General features: G+C 34.9%; 1 protein-coding gene and 1 pseudogene across 21 annotated transcripts in view; one reads left to right on the top strand and one right to left on the bottom strand.

Annotated features, from left to right (window-relative positions):
- The window catches only part of BAZ2B (bromodomain adjacent to zinc finger domain 2B), a 273,729-nt gene that overhangs the window by 155,250 nt on the left and 98,560 nt on the right, over positions 1 to 19,919 (bottom strand). For all 20 annotated transcript variants that reach the window (XM_081141719.1, XM_081141724.1, XM_081141723.1 and 17 more), the window contains one exon: positions 17,866 to 17,908. The gene's annotated coding sequence lies outside the window, so the exon portion shown is untranslated. The remainder of the gene's footprint in view (positions 1 to 17,865; positions 17,909 to 19,919) is intronic.
- LOC308559411 (ubiquitin-conjugating enzyme E2 B pseudogene) overlaps positions 1 to 19,919 on the top strand; it is a 116,981-nt pseudogene that overhangs the window by 19,367 nt on the left and 77,695 nt on the right. The gene's annotated exons all lie outside the window — the stretch shown is intronic.

Below are 19,919 nucleotides of genomic sequence, written 5' to 3'. Positions count from 1 at the left end.
TTGCACGTACTAGGCACCCAATAATTAGTTGTTGAATAATTTAGTAATCATCATTTTATCTGAGTGTATTTGCTTCATATTAAAGTAGATAATAGGTGAAACAGCTACAAGTTAACATATCCATTCACAGATACAGTATTCTCTTTTATGATATTGTGGTTAATATTTTTCATGCCCACATTCTACCAAAAAGTCTAACCACTTTTATCCCCTAATCCAAAGCAACTGTAAAATTGTTTTATAATTTTATCTTAAAAAAATGCACAGACATCATTTTATATAACTGTTGTTAAATATCTCTTTAATTGCACTGCTTTAGACACTGGCTTGCAAAATTACAGCAACCTTGACTATCTAGAGCAAAGGGTTGTTTTCCTCTATGATATATAGTACTTCCATTGCATAACTTGAGCAATTGTCAAACACTTTAGCAGGTTTTAGGTGTGTACTGCTTCCACTTTTACTTTTAGCCATGACTTATTACTCTTCAATGCAAGTCAGCTGTCCAAGTGAACATACTCCTGGAGACACATACTCCTCTAATAAATGGAAAACGTTCTCACTGATATATGTAAGAATTTTTCAAAACATCTCAGTATAAAGCCTACAAAACCTTTAAATATTTAAATACAAAATGCAGTATTTCTAAAAGAAAGCTTTTTAAAATACTGAAATAAGTCAGCACAAGATATATACTTGAACTGGTCCTGATTTAAACAAAATATATTGTTTAATTATATTCTTATTAAGAAATCAGAACACAGCTCATTCATATATATATTTGCAACCCAGGTATAAACTCTCCATTCAACAAATATTTTTGTATACAGCAGTGTAATGATAGCAGACTAAAATGAAAACCTTGAATTTTTTTCAATAAAAATATGTGAAGTTGAATAGTAAATAAAAGTCTCTAAAATTATGTACTATCATTATGCAGCTGTCATGAATAAGCAGGTGTATTCTGTGGTATTCTAAGTTTTATTCGAAGAGAATAGTCTCCTTTACCTTCATAACTAAAGATATTTTATATGTATAACAAGTAATAATCTAGAGTCACCTGGTAGTGTTTTTCATGAACTATTTTAGTGACCTTGGTTAAATCATAGTCTCTGAGACTCGGCCTCTTCATCTGTAAAATGAGTGGGCTTGTCTAGAATGTTTAACACTGTCTAGCTTTAATGATATGTGATTCTATGAAGATATTTTAATTAAACTCTATTGTTTTTACTCTCGCAAACTGAGAAATATTTCTGATACCAAGAAATGCATGTTCCCTTAAAAGCTTACTTGTTTAAAAACCAGGTAATAAAACATATTTATGTTTCTCTTTAATGAAACACCTCAATTTGTACTGAAATATGATAAGCACTGTTTATCTACTTTAGGCGAATAAAAGCTCAATTTATTAGAGCATAAGAAAGAGTCCTGAGTACTAGAAGGTCACACAGCCTGTGTGCTGAGCTGCTAGCAAAACATCTATGATGCTCCAAAGCTGCCATTTTTCTTCCTTGACAAAGACTCCATCTGCCACTGAGCCATTTACAGCCTCCAAGTCAGAATATCAATGATTTCCAACCATTCTGCAAGCCTGCTTTCACCTTGACATCACCTCTGTAATACATCTAAAGCAGATGATACATATATCCCTGACTATATGCATGAAGCCCATGCTTTATTCACCTGATAGGTATTTAAGCTGCCCTCTAATGTACCATTTTTATTCATGCTGAGCTGTAAAGGAATTTTAAAATGTATATATTTGCTATAATTCTTGTTGCTTTACTTACATGCTTTAAATCAGATATATTTGTAAAACTTTAAAACCTGAAAAGACTGTACTAGCTAGTTTTCAATAATGGCTTAGTGACTAAGACAACAGAACTAATCGTACATCTACTCAATACAATCTGCTATAAAATTATTGCATATAAAACATTTTATTTCCTTAAAAATGGAAGACATTAAAGCAGTGAAGAAACGTTGATAAAAGTTCTAGTTTTGTATTTGAATCAGTGTTCTTAACATTGTAAACAAGTGAAACCCATTTACCTAGCAATAAGAAACCCAGACAATTTTTCAATTCTATTTTGTTATTTCCTATTTTGTTTAGTAAAGCCTTGGAAATAGATTGCGAACATTCAAAAACTCTTCTCCAATCCCTTTTAAATAAAAACAGTATAATCCTTCGTCATTAATATTTATTAAAACAGAAATATCTTATTTAAAATATTACTTTTATTTGAAAGTAATCCTCTACAAAATAATGAATTAAGGCCTATTACACGCAAAACATTAAGGGAAGTACAAAAAAGATTTAAAACGAGATTCTTGGCCTCCTGTAGAAGAAATAAATGCACTCATGAAAAATATCTAAAAAGACAAGGCACTTTTTAGTGAGAGCCTATAATCAAATTAAAATTTTGTTTATATTTCATAGTTATTTTTGCACATGATTATTCATAATTTTTTTTAAATCTCATTTTTATTCTGATGTTATGATTCAAAATATATGGAGAATTTATAAAGTGTGTTTCTAGAGGGATGTATCAAACAAATAAAATAAAACAATTTTTTTCTAAACATTAAATTATAATTTAAACCATATTCTGAAATAACTTGTACTCCAAAAATAATTTTAAAATTAAGTAATAACTTAATTTTTTTCAGGAAATTAGTTAAATTTAATAAACATACAAAACAGGAAAGTCAACGTCTAGTAATTTTCTTCATTTCTTCCATTAAGTATGCTTATAATACATAATTAAAACAGTACAACGGGGCTTATTACTCTTAATTTTTTAAGTACTTAATATTAACATTATACTCAAAGTTATAATTAAATTGTTAAGTGCTGCACGTTACAGTGCGGTAAATTTTTATTCTTTGAAAAAAATATTTCTATGCAACTGTGGACTTTTGATCTCTGAGATAACTTATTTTAAAAGATTTTTCACTTATTTTGAGAGAGGATAGGAGAGGGAGAGAGAGAGCAAAAAACATCATTGTGAGAGCAAAACATCCATGTGAAAGGGAAACATCTATCAGCTGCCTCCTGCACGCCCTTACTGGGGGTCAAGTCCACAACCCTGGCATTGTGCCCTGACCGGGAATCAAACAGGCAACCTTTCTGTGCATGGGACAACACCCAACCAACTGAGCCACACCAGCCAGGGCTCCAAGATGACTTATTAAAACACACCTTTATTTTATTTGAAGACTAAGGTGACTAATGGTAAACTTTCTTATTTTGCCTAATAAGTCCAATAATCAGTATGTAAAAATGATTAATTACTTCAAATAAGACAACGAAAATGGATTAGAAATAGTGTCACCTATGAAAATGCAAGTACAAATTCAGATAATGGTAAGCCCAGCTCTCTTCGAAGATATGAATATTCTCTTTTCTTGTTTTCTAGATGTTCCATGCATGGTTTGTCTCCCAAGTCATTGTTGACAGGACTCTGAGAAGCTGTAGGAATATGTAGGCTATTATCTTTTCATTATTACCACTTAACTAAAACAAAATCAATCATTTTTCTTTCCATCTCACCAAGTGAAATCCACATTAAGAAATGATCTGTAATTGTCCAGTGGATTCTTTAGCCAATGCTGACCATATCTGAGTGGCAAAGGTATAAATGAGTTATTGCTGCTATAGTGATTTGATCATTGCTTTGGTCCCCAAGTCCTCATATATTAATCCCTCTTTAAGTGGTGCTTTAGAAAGAACAATTAATACAAAGTAACTGATTTACACTATGGGGAAAAATTACACACACACACACGCACACACATATTTGCTGAACACATGAGCAGCAAATACACAAAAACATTAAAAACCTACTCAATTGAACAAATACTTATTGGAGACAAGATCAAGGGTTTAATTTCCAGCACTGTGAACAGACATATGTGAATAAGACAGCTATCTCCACAAAGAGCTTACAACTGAATACAATACGGTTGAAACTTCTCAAGGAGTTTCATAAAATGCTTTAAAATGTTTGCATTTTTACTTACTTATTTATTTAAATTTATCTTTATTGTTGAAAGTATTACAGGTGTCCCATTTTTTTCCCAATTGAACCCTCCACTTCACTCCCACCCCCTCCACAGACCTTCGCCCTGTTATTGTCTGTGTCCACGGGTTATGCATATATGCATATAACTTCTTTGGTTAATCTCTTTCCATCCTACATCCCCCTTCACTCTTCCCTCTGAAATATGATCGTCTGTTGCATGTGTCAATGTCTCTGGATCTATTTGGTTCGTCAGATTCTTTTGTTCATTAGCTTCTTCTTAAAGAAGACCCTTCAACATTTCCTGTAGTGCCGGTCTGGTGGTGATGAACTCCTTTAGCTTTCTCTTATCTGTGAAGCTCTTTATCTGACCTTCAATTCCTAATGATACCTTTGCTGGGTAGAGCAATCTTGGTTGTAGGTCCTTACTTTTCATCACTTTGAATATTTCTTGCCACTCCCTTCTGGCCCTGCAAAGTTTCTGTTGAGAAATCAGCTGACAGTCGGATGGGTGCTCCCTTGTAGGTAACTACACTGCTTTTCTCTTGCTGCTTTTAAGATGCTCTCTTTGTCTTTAACCTTTGCCAATTTAATTATGATGTGTATGATGTGTCTTGGTGTGGGCCTCTTTGGGTTCCTCTTGTTTAGGACTCTCTGTGCTTCTGGACTTATAAGTCTACTTCTTTTCCCAGGTAGGGGTTTCCTGTCACTATTTTTTCAAACGGATGTTCAATTTCTTGCTCTCTTTCTTCTTGCACCCGAATAATATGAATGTTGGGTCGCTTGAAGTTGTCCCAGAGACTCCTTACCCTATCTTCATATTTCTGAATTCTTTTTTCCTTTTGCTCTTCTGGTTGGGTTTTTGTTTCTTCATGTTCCAAATTGCTGATTTGATTCTCAGCATCCTCTACTCTACTGTTGATTCTCTGTAAATTATTCTTCATTTCAGTTATTTGTAGCCTTCATCTCAAATTGGTACTTTATTATGTCATCAATGGTCTCACTTGTTTTTATAATAGTCTTACTAATATCCTTGAGCATCCTTATAACCATAATTCTGAACTCTGTATCTAGTGACTTGCTTGGTTCTATTTCATTTAGTTCCTTTTCTGGAGATTTCTTCTGTTCTTCGTTTGTGACATGTTTCTTTGCCTCTACATTTAAGGTGTTTGTTTCTGTGTATTAGGTAGAGCTGCTATGTCTCCTAGAATTTGTAGAGTGGCTTTGTGTAGTAGGTGTCCTGTAGGGTCCAGTGGCTCAGCCTCCCCAGTCACCTGAGCTGGGCCTTCTAGGTGCTCCCCTGTGTGGGCTGTGTGCACTGTCCTGTTGTAGTTGAGCCTTGGCTGCTGTTGGCATCACTGGGAGGAACTGACACCCAGGCCAATCGGCTGTGAGGACCAGCTGCAACTACAGCCAAAGAGCTTCTGTGCTGGAGACACCCCTATGGAGCAGGATTTACTTCAGTGGGGCTTTGGTGTTCACCAAGTGCACCCCTTGAGTGTCACTTGTGGATGTGGTAGGGTTGTAATCCAGTGTGGTCGAGTCTGAGCACCAGGTGCACTGTCTCTGGGGCCTCCCGGGAGGTGCAAAGTCAGCCTTTGCCAGTGCCTTGCCCAGGGCCAGCCAGCATGAGCTACACAGAAAACCATAGTTGGCTGCTACTTGTGCTGGGCTTGGCGGTGTCCAGCTGCTTGTTTGAGAGATTTTAGGAAAGTCCTAAGCATAAGGCTGGAGAGGCCACTGGAAGTGGCCTGGATGAGCTTGCAGGTGGGGAGGGGCGGGGCCTCTGGGAATCACGGGGCGGGGCCAAAGGTGTGAGTCAGGTGCTGGCGATTCAAATATGGCGCCTGCCTGCGGGCTGTGTGCGGGGAGGACTCACCACTGGAGCAGTGGCCTCTGCCAGCCCTTCTGCCCGGGAGGAAGCCGCCCCTCCACCTCTCGCCCGGATTTCAGACAGGTTAGTTCCTCCCCTAGTGTCCCAGGTCCTTTCAGGCTGCTGCCCGGCGCTGGGCTCAGAGCGAGAGAGTCTAAATGAGTCCATTTAGGGCACTTTAAGAGGAAAGCCTGGGACTCCCGCAGCCTCCAAGTTCCTCAGCCACAGTCCCCCTGGTTTCATAGCCCGGAGTTGTGGGGACGTCTCTTCCCGGCCTGGAGCCCTGAGCTCGGGGCCTGCTGTGGGGCTGAAACCCCCTCACTCCTCCGGGAAACCCCCACCGCCAAGATTCCCTCCCGGGTTTAACCCGCAGCACCAGGTGTGGGCCCACGGCCGCGTCTCCAGATCCAGCCCCACCCCACCCGCGTCTCCGCCCCTCCTCCCACTCTGGATGCTCCTTCAGCTCCCTGGTTGTGGGGCTTCCGTTCAGACAGATCTCAGGAGGCTCTGAGTGCTGGTGGTTCTGATTTAAGTTGTAATTTTGATGTGGTTGCGGGAGGCGGCGGGTGCAGCGGTTACCTACACCGCCATCTTGTTTCTCCTCCCGTGTTTGTATTTTTAAATGAGATAACATGTTTAAAAATCTACTTTTAATATTAAATAAAATAAAATTTCTCAATAAGCACAAAGAATAGGCTAAGCACAAAAATATATCATTTGTGGTAGTGAGTGACAATCAGATAGTGCTCATGATACTCAATAGCTATATGACACAACAGAATGCAAGCACAAATCCCATGATGGTTTTGTTGCTTTTTTATAGTATTTAATTTGCTAAAGAATAGAAACAGGTGAATTGACAGGAAATCGAAAGCTAATGAAGACATAAAATGATCTTCACCAAATCTTCACCAAGATCTTTACCAAATCCTTCAGTTACATTCATCTGGTCAAAGTTCTTATATAGCATATCAAGAAATCTTTATTATTTTGAAAACCAATGTAAAGAAAAGAAACTGTAATGATAATTCTTTTTATATGAAAAACCAAACTAGATGCAATGATCCCTTTCCTGAATTAAAACAAAAAGTATAAAACATAACCAGCGTATTTGTTAGGTTGACAGTACAAGATTAGCACACATATAAAATCAGCTGTTTCTATACACCAACACTGAACAATCCAAAAAAGGAAATTAACAATTCCATTTACAATAATACTGAAAAAGAAAAACCCAGTTGGGGGACTTATACCTCCCAATTTCAAAACACAGCAATCAAAACAATGTGGCACTGGTGTAAAGGCAATCAGATAGACCGATGTCACTGAACTGAGTGTACAGAAGTTAAACCCATACATCTATGGCCAACTGATTTTTGACAAGGGTGCCAAGACCATTCAATGAGAGAGAGAAAGTGTCTCTTCAAAAATTATGCTGGGAAAATTTAATATGTGCAAAAGAATGAAGCTGGACTCTACCTCACATCATATATAAAAATTAATTTTAAAAGGATCAATGACCTAAACATAAGTAAAATCATAAAACTCTTAGAAGAAACATAGTAGTAAATCTTCATGAACTTGGATTTGGCAATTGATTCTCAGATATGAGACCAAAAGCACAAGCAACTAAAAAAAAAAAAAATTAAAAATTGGATTTCAAAGAATTAAAATTTGGGGCACATTAAAGAATATTATTCAGAAAGTAATCTACAGAATGGGAGAAAATATTTGCAAATCATACATTTGGTCAGGTCTAGTATACAGAATATATAAAAAACTCTTACAATTCAACAATATAAAGACAACCCACATAAAAAATGGTCAAAGAATATGAACAGACATTGCTCCAAAGATGTTGATTTCACTAACCAATACAGGAAAAAAATAAAGAGAGTAAGGTTTCTAGGAAATTGGAAGGCAATGAGTTCAAGTTTAGACATGCTGAATTTAGTGCCTGTAGCATAGGCAGGTACCAATGTTGGCTAAAGGAGTACTATAACTAAAAATAATCTCCATGTTGGAAAGTACAGGGAAATGAAGTTATGTAGATAAGACATGGCTAATTTTGAATGGCTTTGATATTTACAAATAGGTAATTCAATTTAAGTAGAAAACCGGAAGACATCAAGACAGCTGACTATGTAATGGCAACATCATACAAAAATATGCCACAACAGAATTAGAAAATTTACTTGCTCTATTCTTCTAGATTTAAATTTATGCCAGTTTTACTTCCATCTAAGCTAAGAGAATGCTCCCTAGGCACTGTGGCTGTAGGCAATATCCCAAAGGTAGGAGATGGTATCTTTAGTATCTTTCCAAATCCATTTTCCCTTCCCTTCTTCTCTTGTGTCTCTACTTGGGAAACCAGCACTCTAAAGCTGCCATAACTATATAAAACTACATTTTTTTGCAGTGGGTCACTAGTGGTCTTATTCCCTGAGGCACTCTGGCTACATCTCCACATTCAGTTCTAACCTGCCATGAAATCTTTCATTCTCCCCTTGTCACCTTATATATCCTTTGATTATCAAATTAAGGTAATTCATTAAACACTTTAAAATAATCAAAATCCTAGAGGAATTTCATTTTAAAAGAGGATTTGCTAACTTGCATGAATTTAAAATTGTTAAATGTATAGTCCCTATATGTTTTTTATATATTTATCCATTCTAGTTCAATCTGACAGATTATCAATACACTAAGAGGCACACCAGCACAGGCCATTTTATTGCATAAATATCTTCTGTGCCACTACTGGGTACAAGAGATTTACCAGAACCTAAGGGGATTACAAGAATGAATAAAATATAATCTATGCTTTTACTAGATGGTAAGGACTTCACAAACTAATAGGTGAAACAGCAAAACACACAACTCATCCTATAAGGCAGATAAGGGTTCTATAAGTGTATTTCTGAGGAGCATGGGGGAGGTGGAAGAGGGTGTAAGCGGGACAAATGGTGATGGAAGGAGACTTGACTTGGGGTGGTAAAGACACAGTACAATACACAGATGATGTATTATAGAACCGTGCACCTGAAACCTATATAATTTTATTAACCAGTGTCACCCCAATAAATTTAATAAAAAAGAAAAAATAGCAAAAAAAAAAGAAATATAAGAGACCCACAGGTGGAAAATATATAAAGTCCTAATGAGTTTCATATCGATGTTTTTTTTCTCTCCCCCTCCCTCCCACTCTCTGAAAAAGCAATGGAAAAGATATCCTCAGGTAAGGATTAACAACAAGAGAAGTAAAACTATGGAGCAGAATAAACTCTTCTCATGGCTTCAGATCTAATTTACACACAGTACTAAAAACAAATTTACAAAATATGGACATAAAAGCCACAAAACTCAGATTTCAAACTATCACATGATGTTTTTGCTAAAATGAAATCATATTCAACGTGAATATGGTACTGATGCTACTTCCCATTAGTCTCCAATTCTATTTGAGTTGGCATGTCTATCTTACACTCCCGTATTCCCTGAGCAATTTAATATTCCCACCATTTCCTTCTACTCAAACTACTATAAAGCTTTCATTTAGTTCACTCTGATGTCATCTGGCCTTCACTTGGTACAAATGAAGCATTTGTACGTATCAAGTCTAGTTTTGTTCTTTACTCATTAGACTAACATAATTAAACACAATCATAGCCCTGAAAGTACATGATAGTAATTGGTTATAAGCATCCCAGATGATACAAGAATATGCTGACATTAATTTCTTTTATATTAACATAAAAATTTGTAAATTCTTATAGCAAACTGTCTCCCCACAGAAAATGTATCTACATACTCAGGTCCAAAGACTCAAATGTTGAGGAACAATGCTATAATAAAAACAACAGATGCTAGAAAAGCAGAAATGATGGGAAGATTAATTCCAACTGCAAAGGGGATCCAGAGCTTTTATGGGGGAGGTAGCATTTGAGGAGAGCTGTGACATTTGAGTTTAGTGTCAAGCGTGTACATTTTCTAAAATTTCCTTTCCATAAGACTGACACTGAAACTATAAAACAACCAGAATTTAGAAAGACATAGGAATATTCAGTGATAAGGGCAATAAAGGGGGGGAATCATGAATTTTATCAACAAATACTGAAGAGTTTTTTTATGAGAGGAAAGAAAATCAGAATAAAACTGCAATCATCAGATGTGATATTCACAAAATAAATGGCATACTTGGGACGTGGAAAAGTTTACATGTACTGTCTTATATTATGATGGAAATGTCCCTATTGATATAATGTTTTTTAATGCATTCAGATAAGGACAGCATCAGGAATATTTGTATTAGAGTTTTTAGGACCTATGACATGCTAACTTAGGTATCCTTTTGATGCTATACAATAAGATTTTTTCCATTTTTATCAAAATCTTTTCTCCTCCCTAGTTTTCCTTGGTGTATGTACAGAAAAAGAATGAGTCAAGTATTGTAATCCCATAACTCAGTCTATAATACCCCGCTCCTCATCTCTAAACAGTTTCTGCGAACATACTTGTATCTTATCTGCTACTTGACTAACATCTCTGCAAGGTACATCTTACAGAAGTGCGCACTGGTGTTTTATAGAAAGTGTGAGAGGAATAGAATGATGTCTAACAAGGTTAAATTTCAAGTCACTTTAATTCACAAAATATTTACTTAGTCTAGGTGTTAGAATCCTTGCTGATCACAATTTTAAAAAAAAAAAAAACACAAAATACCAGCCTTGGCCAGCCAGATAGCTCAGTTGTTTAGAGCACTGATCCGATATGCTAAGGTTGCAGGTTCAATCCCCAGTCAGGACACATGCAAGAATCAACCAATGAATGCATAAATAAGTGAAACAACAAATCAGTGCTTCTCTCTCTTTCTCTCTCCCTTACTCTCTCTAAAATAAATTCAAAACAAAAAAAAACACACCAAGTTAGAAAACTAATTTTTCTTTTATATTCTCTCATGCTTCTATAATTACTTCTAGGCTATGTTAAGGTTACTATCTTTTTTTCTTTTTCAGGTGGATTTATTAAATAGCTGCTCATTTAGAAGTTTCAGGTAAAAACTAATCTTTAAACCTAATGGGTATGTAAAATTGCACACTTTCACTTACTTAAAGTTTAGTTGGATCTCTGCAGCATGGTGTCATTTATATCTGCAGTCACTCCTACAGAGAACACCATGCATGTTTTTAGCTCCATTAGTGTTAACATAGTACAGCTTTTGGGGGAGATGCAGTAGGGGTGAGTAGAAGTTTCTTTATGCAAATATACACTTAGGAATAGCAATGGAAAATTGATCTGTATGAAGTAACTTAAATAACTGCCACATGCTAATTTGGAAGACACTGTTCACAATTCGGACTCTAGAAAACAAAATGTTTAAGACATAGTTTATAAATTGACTGTATTAAAATTTCTTTAATGTAATATTTTAGATGTAGTAGTTGAAAGTTCCTATGTAGACTTTTACCTCATTTTATTGAGTTTTGCAGCTACTACATATTTACAAATTGAAGGTTTGTGGCAACCCTGTGCTGAGCAAGTCTATCAGAACCATTTTTCCAAGATCATTTGCTCACCTCATGTTTCTGTGTCACATTCTGGTAATTCTTGCAATATTTCAAACTTTTCTATTATTATCATATTTGTTTATGGTGACCTGTGATTAGTGATCTTTAATGTAACCAAGTCAAGACTCTCCACCAGAAAAAAATTATGATTTCCTGATGAAGGCTCAGATAATGGTTAGCCTTTTTTAGCAATAAAGTATTTGTTTGTTTGTTCACCCAATGATATTTTCTCCATTGATTTTTTTTTAGAGACAGTGGAAGGGAAGGAGGAGGTGGGAGAGAGAGAAACATCGATGTGAGAGGGACATGTCAACTGGCTGCCCCCTGCACCCACCCCAGGTGGGGAATTAACCCACAACCCAGGTATGTGCCCTTGACCAAGAATTGAACCAGAGACCCTTCGGTCTGCAGGTCGATGCTCTAACCACTGAGCAACCAGCCAGGGCAATAAAGTATTTTTTTTTTAATTTTTTTTTTTAAATATATCTTTATTGATTTCAGAGAGAGGAAAGGAGAGGGAAAGAGAAAGACAGAAACATCAACGACAAGAGAGTCATTGATTGGCTGCAGCCCAAAATCCGGGCATGTGCCCTGACCGGGAATCGAACCCTGATCGCCTGGATCCTAGGTCAACGCTCAACCGCTGAGCCACGCCCAGCCGGGCCAATAAAGTATTTTTAATGAAGGTATGTTCATTGGTTTTTTTAGACATAACGCTATTGCACACTTAACAGTATACAGTATAATGTAAAATTAACTTTTCTATGCACTGGGAAACTAAAAATCTCACAGGACTCACTTTATTTAAGTGGTTTGGAAGCAGACCGCAACATCTCCAAGGTATGCCTATATTTCTGGCTTGATCACTGTTATTATATTTCCTGAATATATTTTTAAATTTGACTATAACTACTTTTGGTATTAAAAAAGTAGAAAAATAGAGGTCAGATAATAGCAGACTTATTCTGAAAATGGTTGATTTTTGTACTTTCCAAATAATGACTTAACTAACACTGGGAAGACACTTGACCTTTCTGAGTCTCAGTTTAGTCATCTGTAAAATACAATAATATGACTTCTAAAATTGTTAAAGGCTCAAACAGGAAGCACTAAACATCCTAAAAAGCAGTGAATAAATATTAGTTTTGTTCTTCCTTACTCAACACTTGTATAAAAATATTTTTAAATATTTAATTAAAAAACATAAATAATAACAAAATGTTTAATTTCAAAGAACTTACTAAACTTTCTAGGTACCTAGAACTTACTAAACTTCTTGGTTCATAAGTTCCTATAACATCTGACCCTCTGGCTCATTTACTTTCTCAAATTTTACATTTCAATAATATTGGACTAAAATATTTACATCCTTGAACATATGTTCTTTCTGATGTATATGCCTATTTCCTCTTTCTGAATTCTCTTCTAATTCATTCTCTTCTATATTCAAAAATATAGCCCAGATGTCTCCTCTATAAAGGTTCCCCTAATCTCCTCTCATAGATAAGAGTGAATCATTCCCTTTTCTATTCTTCTCCTAAAATTCAAGCCATCAAAGGTAACAGAAAACTCAAAAAATAAACTAAACTAAAATAAAATGGAAACAAAAAACATTTTAACAATGACATAAACTGTCTTTGTTAAATTATCTTGGTGTATCAGGATGCATTTTGGCCATGAGTGATAGAAAGCCCAAGACTCAGTGGCTTACAAGACAGAAGTTTATCTCTGTCACATTAAAGAAGTCCAGATGTTGCCCTGGCCAGGTAGCTCAGTTGGTTGGAGTGTCGTCCCAATATTCCAAGGTTGTGGGTTCAATCTCCAGTCGGTCAGGGAACATACAAGAAGCAACCAATGAATTAATAAATAGGTGAAATAACAAATCTCTCTCCTTCCTCCCCCCTTCCTCCCTCTGTCTCTAAAATCACTAAATAAACATTTTAAAAACGAAGTACAGATGTAGACAGGCCAGTGTGGGCAGAGTGATATCCTAAAATTATTAGGGGCTTTCAATCTTAGCCTTGCCCATTCATAGTTTGTGATTTCCACTCACTGTCCAATTATCATGTCCACATTTCAGCCAGCAAGGAGAAAGTGGGAGAAAAGAGGGAGTATACCCCTTTCCATTAAGTATACTTTCTGCAAGTTGAACACAGTACTTCTGGTTAGGTATCTCAGGCCAAAACTTAGTCACATGACCACATCTAGCTGCAAGGGAAGCTGGGAAATGATATTTTTATTCCAGGTAATGATATGCTGAAGAAAATATTAGTAAATGGAGGAAAATTGGCAGTAGGGGACAATAATCAGTCATTGCCACGCTTGATTATATCTTATCTGTTGTAGGTACCTAACTGACATTTTAAAGTTACTATATAACACTAATATTTCCACTAGCGTACACGTTGCAAAATTAAATAGTAATTCCTTCTAAATTTCAAGTTTTAAGTTCAATATTTCAAATTGGTAGAGATTAATCGCTATAAAACTTAAGTAATATTCATAATAAAATTACCAAAAGGAAAAAAGGAATTTTAATAAAAATGGGGAAAAACACTTTAGTTATTTTAAAAGTTGCTTAGTAACAGATTATTACATGTATAGTAAAATATTAAATAAGAATATTTAAAAATAAAATATAGCCTGGCCGGGCGTGGCTCAGCAGTTGAGTGTCAACCTAGGATCCAGGCGATCGGGGTTCGATTCCCGGTCAGGGCACATGCCCGGGTTCTGGGCTTGATCAATGATTCTCTCACATTGATGTTTCTATCTCTCTCTCTCCCTCTCCTTTCCTCTCTCTGACATCAATAAAGATATATTTTTTAAAAATAAATAAAAATAAAATATAGATACTGTGTTAATAAAATTACATATAAACAAAACTGCATGTAAGTGAAATTGCATGAATACTCTCGGGGAAGGCAGGATTTGAGGAGATTTAAGAAGAAAGAAATTTATTACTTTATACTTCCTATAAAGTGCTGTTTAGAGATTTTTTCCCCCCATGCAATTTATTTCATGACTGAATTAGCCATGGCTTTAAAGCAATATTCACCCAGAACCTGTGTTTTTAAAGATAATTTAAGATTCCTTTGCCAGGACACTCTGTCAAGTACAGCTTCTTAAGATCATAACAGATTATGCTTCTAATATTTTTGTTGTTGAGTAGATAATATGTGGTAGAGTTTATTTTCACTTCCACTTTTTTGTTCTAAATCAAAGTATAAAATGTCTTTTAAAAATAATTAAAATGCCATCATAGATTAAAGATGGATTGACAGAGGTGTTCAGAGATTTTTAATCAAGTAAGAGGTGATAACAAAACAGAACAGTAAAAATGTTTATAATGGGATAATGCAAAACCAGGTTTAGGCCAAGATCTCACACTATGATGATGATGATTATGATGAAGGGTCAAAGAATTTAGTATGTACCAACCTCTGTGCTGTGCTTTATAAGCATTATTTCATCTAATATTCACAACACTCCTGAGATATAAATATTATCTCTTTTTAGAAAGGAGAAGACAGGGTCTTAGACTATGTAATTTACTCAAGATCACAACAGTTATATAAATATCAGTGCACAAACTTAAAAGGTTTTTCTGACCCCAATTCAAGTTCTTTACCATTAAGCATATTATTTCCTTTCAAATTCCCTGGACCTTGGTTCTCTCACCTGTTATATAAGGGAACTATAGCACAGCCTCAACTATTCTAAAGTTCATTCTGGCCTTTTAAGATATTCGCATTCTAGTGAGGTCTGGGACTCTGTTCCTCCAAATAAAAGCTCATTAAATGAATAGATCTAATCAACCTCCTTGCTGAAACTTATACAGTCAATCCTTTTAAATATACATAATACATCATTTTACAGGTGAAGATACTGAGGCACAAAGAGGCTGACTGAAGATCACATACTTAGTGATCAGTGGCACCAATATTTGAACTCTCTTTGGTTCTAAAACATACCCACCCTGTTTTCCTATCCACCCTGTTTCCCAATGGTTCAATTTTGGATCTTCAAGTATTAATATTCTTATTTCAATTTTAATATAAGAAAACTAAAGATACTAATTAATTTAGCTCTTTCTGGGATATTTATGATTATTAGAAAACATTTGCTTAATACTCATTTGCTAAGTACAATTGGAAAATATTATTAAAATATGCAAAATACAAGAGCATACATGTTATCAATAACATAGGAATAATAAAAATTAAGCATTACCAAACTACTAGGGAGAGAGAATCACTTTAAATTAGGATGATTAGGGAAGGCCTCAGAGAGATGATTACATGTGGACAGGGCATTTAGAGAGGAGGTCTGATTTCATCAGAAGAAATAAAAACCTAAAAAGAAAAAATAATATTCTAGAAAAAGGGAATGACATGAATGCAAGTATGGAGCCAAAATGTATATTCAAGGTGGAATATGTAGTCCACATTGGATACAGTTTAGGATTCTTTTTCTTGATAGTAGGATATTTGGACTGGAAATTACTGCTACAGCTAAACTGACTAGGGATTTTGAATACCAAGTTAGATAGTCTGTATTTGATCATGTAGAAAATGAAGTCACTAAACATCTTCAAGGAGAAAAATAAAAAGTGTTCACCAATTTAAATGCTTTAATAAGATTAAACTGAGGATCATATATAGAATTCAATGGAATTAATGATAGCCAGGAAGAAGGAAGATCATTTAAAATATTTTGACATTTCAGTGGATTGTAACATAGGAGGGGGAAAACAGAAACTCTCTTGAGTTCTGAAAATTTCTGAGAGAAAAAAATATATGACGTACATTATAAAAAATGCAGTCACTATAGCTTCAGCACTGAAACAATCTATAGTATCCCCCTCTCTTAACCACACCATTCTACTCTTTTAGCCCTTACTTTATCATCTCATTCCATCAGTTTCTCTACCTCTGACTAGTCCCTTAACCTTCTCATTTTGTCTGAATACTTAAGGCTTTCCCTGACCTCACTTTATTCCAGCCCCATGGTCAACACTTGAAATACTCTCTCAATAGCACCCTCAACTTAAGTCAGTGTGGACATCCACCCTCTCTTCTTCACTCAGGAGAATGAAGAAAGCCTCATGACCCTGACATTATTACAAAGTAAGAGTTTCAATTCTCAGTCACTTACGAACCTCTCAAATGACCACCTCTCTTTCTGAAATTCTTGAATTTAGAACAGCTGCAATTACTCTGTAACAATTACCCTAAAACTGGACTGTGAGAGTCAGCATTTTTTAATTTAAAAAACAACAACACACACTTTTTTCATCCTTGATTGTAAAAGCACTAGATGCTAAACAAAATGAGGCTACATAAACACATTAATATTTTGTTGTAAACTATCAGTTAGGGCAATAAGCACTGATTAAGAAAAAACAAACAAGCAAAGAGCTACAAATAAGAAATAGCTAAAATGCTCCCTTAGGAAAATGAGCATGCCATAAACATCTATAGACTCAATGATGACGAAAAAGCTTTCAAAAATACAATAAAATTTCTCTTTGGCCTCTAAAAAATGTTAAACTTAGCAAATGAACTGGTTTTCCAAAAAATGTTAAAACATACATACAAAAATTATCTATATATAAATTTACATTTCTGAATAATTACTGCTGCTGTACTTAATGAACAACTAAAACATGATTAAAGAAGCAGATTTATTGAGTAAATAATTTACTCAAAATTTATGTCTCTGCTATTTAAAAGGATTTCTCAAAAATGCTATAAAACTTCATTACTGTAATTGAGAATTTACTAGTTAGAATTTTATAATAAGGTAGATCAAAGCCTTAAAGTTTTTCTTTAACACATTTCCTTATACAGAGTAGAAATGAACACTTTAAAATTTAAGAGAAAAGTATTAGTTACTTAAGAGAACTATCCTTTTTCACCAACTCTCCATATTTGGAGGACTCTTTATAAATCATTTAAGTGTCAATGATTAAGTAAGAATCCAAAGAATCCTTTCAAGGCTGTTTTCAGTCTTGCCTTAATAAGTGATTACAGTAACAATTAACCTTATTTTTATACTTTTTTCCTAGTGTGAAATCACCGTAAATGTTTTGCCATATTTTAGGAAAAGCAAAAACTAAAAAAAATGATGTTCAGATTATGATTCACACTAAAATATGTTAATATAATTTCAGTTATAAATTAAAAGTAATTTTCATTTTAAATGTTTTTAAATCATTTAAAACAATATTTTTAAAGTATTTAATAACTAGAAGTGTGAGTTGTGATTCATTTAAACTGCAAACATTCAACTGGCTATTGAAAAAAATAATCATAATTTAAAATTATAAATATTTTCTAACTCAATTCTCATTTTCAGAGAAAACAAAACATCATTAAAAGCTTAATTATCATTTTGGTCTTACTGTGATCAATGTAGTCAATCTTGTGACATCACTGTTGAGAAATCTGCAATAGAAAAGCAGAAACAGAATTCAGCTGCATCATACTTGAGTCAGTAATTTCATAAACTAAGAAGTTTGTTTAGAATCTGTCTTTCTTTATGCCATAAGTCATATTTAAACGAATATAAAGTTGTGAGGAAAAGTACAATTAGCACAATACAAATAAACATAAAACACTTGAAGTTTATAGGCCATTATTTATTGGATTATGGTAAATTATGTTTTGCTTATAATCAGCAACACCCAGGGTTAGCATAATATAATATACAGGGTGTCCCAAAAAAACTATATACACACTTTAACAGCTGATAGCTCAGTTTCTAAAATAAAATGTATTTTAATAAACACTGCCACCCGGCCAGCATGGCTCAGTAGTTGAGCATCGACCTAGGATCTCGCTTCCATTCCCAGTCAGGTCACGTGCCCTGGTTGGGGGCTTGATCCCCAGCAGGGGGCGTGCAGGAGGCAGCCGAGCAATGACTCTCATCACTGATGTTTCTGTCTCTCCCTCTCCCTCTCCCTTCCTCTCTCTGAAATCAATAGACATATTTTTAAAAATAAATAAAATAAATAAATAAACACTGCCTTTATAATTATTCAAAGTGTTTGTAAATGAACAATAGGGCATTTGGGTTAGTTTTATTTGTTTTCAAATATTTACAAGAAGAGAATTACAGTGTCTTAAATATACTCCAAATAAAGGACAGCTATTGTTTATACTTTTTCCTCTATTATTAAATTAGCAGTTCAGTTTGTGGCCGGAATGTGATCTACTTATTATAAATTAATAGGAAAAACTGCCTCCTGGAATCCTTATGAATAGTGACAAAACTTTTAAAAATTGAAAATATAATGGGAAAGAAACTATACACTATAAACCCAAGGGAAGTTAAAAGTGAAAGTACTTCCCAAGCTATATATGATTTATAGTTCTTATCCCTGTAAAACCTAAGCTTTTAGAAACTTCTTAATGAACAAGACACGATTTAAGGTAAGTTTTAAACTGTTTAGTGTTAAAAAGTAATACAATATTACAATGTTTTAGGATTCACAATGAGCTGTCATGTATTATTTCATCAGATGCTCATAACAATTCCTTCAAATAAGCAGAAAGAGATATTTCTTATTATATACTCAGGGAAAATAGATGATAGAGAGAATGGATACGTGACTTGTCCAAGCACAAAGAACTGAGTTTTCCTTGGTTCCTTTTTTATATCACACACCTTCCATGCAATCCATCCTGCCAATGAGTTTCCCTCACTCTGTCCTGAACTCAAAAGCACTTATTACTGCTTGTTACCTCAATAACTCAAGATATTGCTCTCCTATATTCCATTATGGTTTCCCTTCTTCTATTCTTAACTCTGTGACAAATATATCAGCTCACATCACTCTCTAATCCAAAACTGTTCAATGGCTTACCCATCACTTAGGATAAAATCCACAGTACCTACCCATGAGAAGCCTTCCTGTACCACCAGAGAATATTTTCAGCTGCAAGCTCCATAAGAGAAGATAACTGGAGCACTAGTATAGTACTTAGAACCCAGTAAACTATGCAGTAAATAGCGACTGAAAGAGTAAATAATTACTTAGTGATTTCCTCCTGCATCTAGCACTATGCCCAAAGAGAAGTTAAGTAAAACTTCTGACAGTTATTATTAAGGAAAATATGCCATAACAACTTATACATTAAAATAAGTCATTTTTTAAAGCAAGGTGGGGGTGTTATAAAAGTGGGTGAATTACAGGTGTGAGATGAGGATTTGGATAGTGAAGACGAGCTAATGCAGAGGGAATGGGAAACGCAAGATACAGCTTAAATGGAGAACAAGAGGACTTGATGCTAAATTAAGTATAGGAACAAGGACAGCAGAGAATGAAAGATTACCACAAAGGTTACTATAGGTTACTCAAATGGAGATGTTTCCCAACAACAGGCAGAAATTGCAGTTTAGAATAGTTCAAGATTTGTAAATCAGTCATTAAAAAAAGTACAATTCAGGCTAAGA

This window comes from Miniopterus schreibersii (genome assembly GCF_964146895.1).
Source record: "Miniopterus schreibersii genome assembly, chromosome: 7".
Classification (NCBI taxonomy): Eukaryota; Metazoa; Chordata; class Mammalia; order Chiroptera; family Miniopteridae; genus Miniopterus; species Miniopterus schreibersii.
The sequence above is the reverse complement of the archived record's forward strand: the minus strand, read 5'-3'. Positions and strand labels throughout refer to the sequence as shown.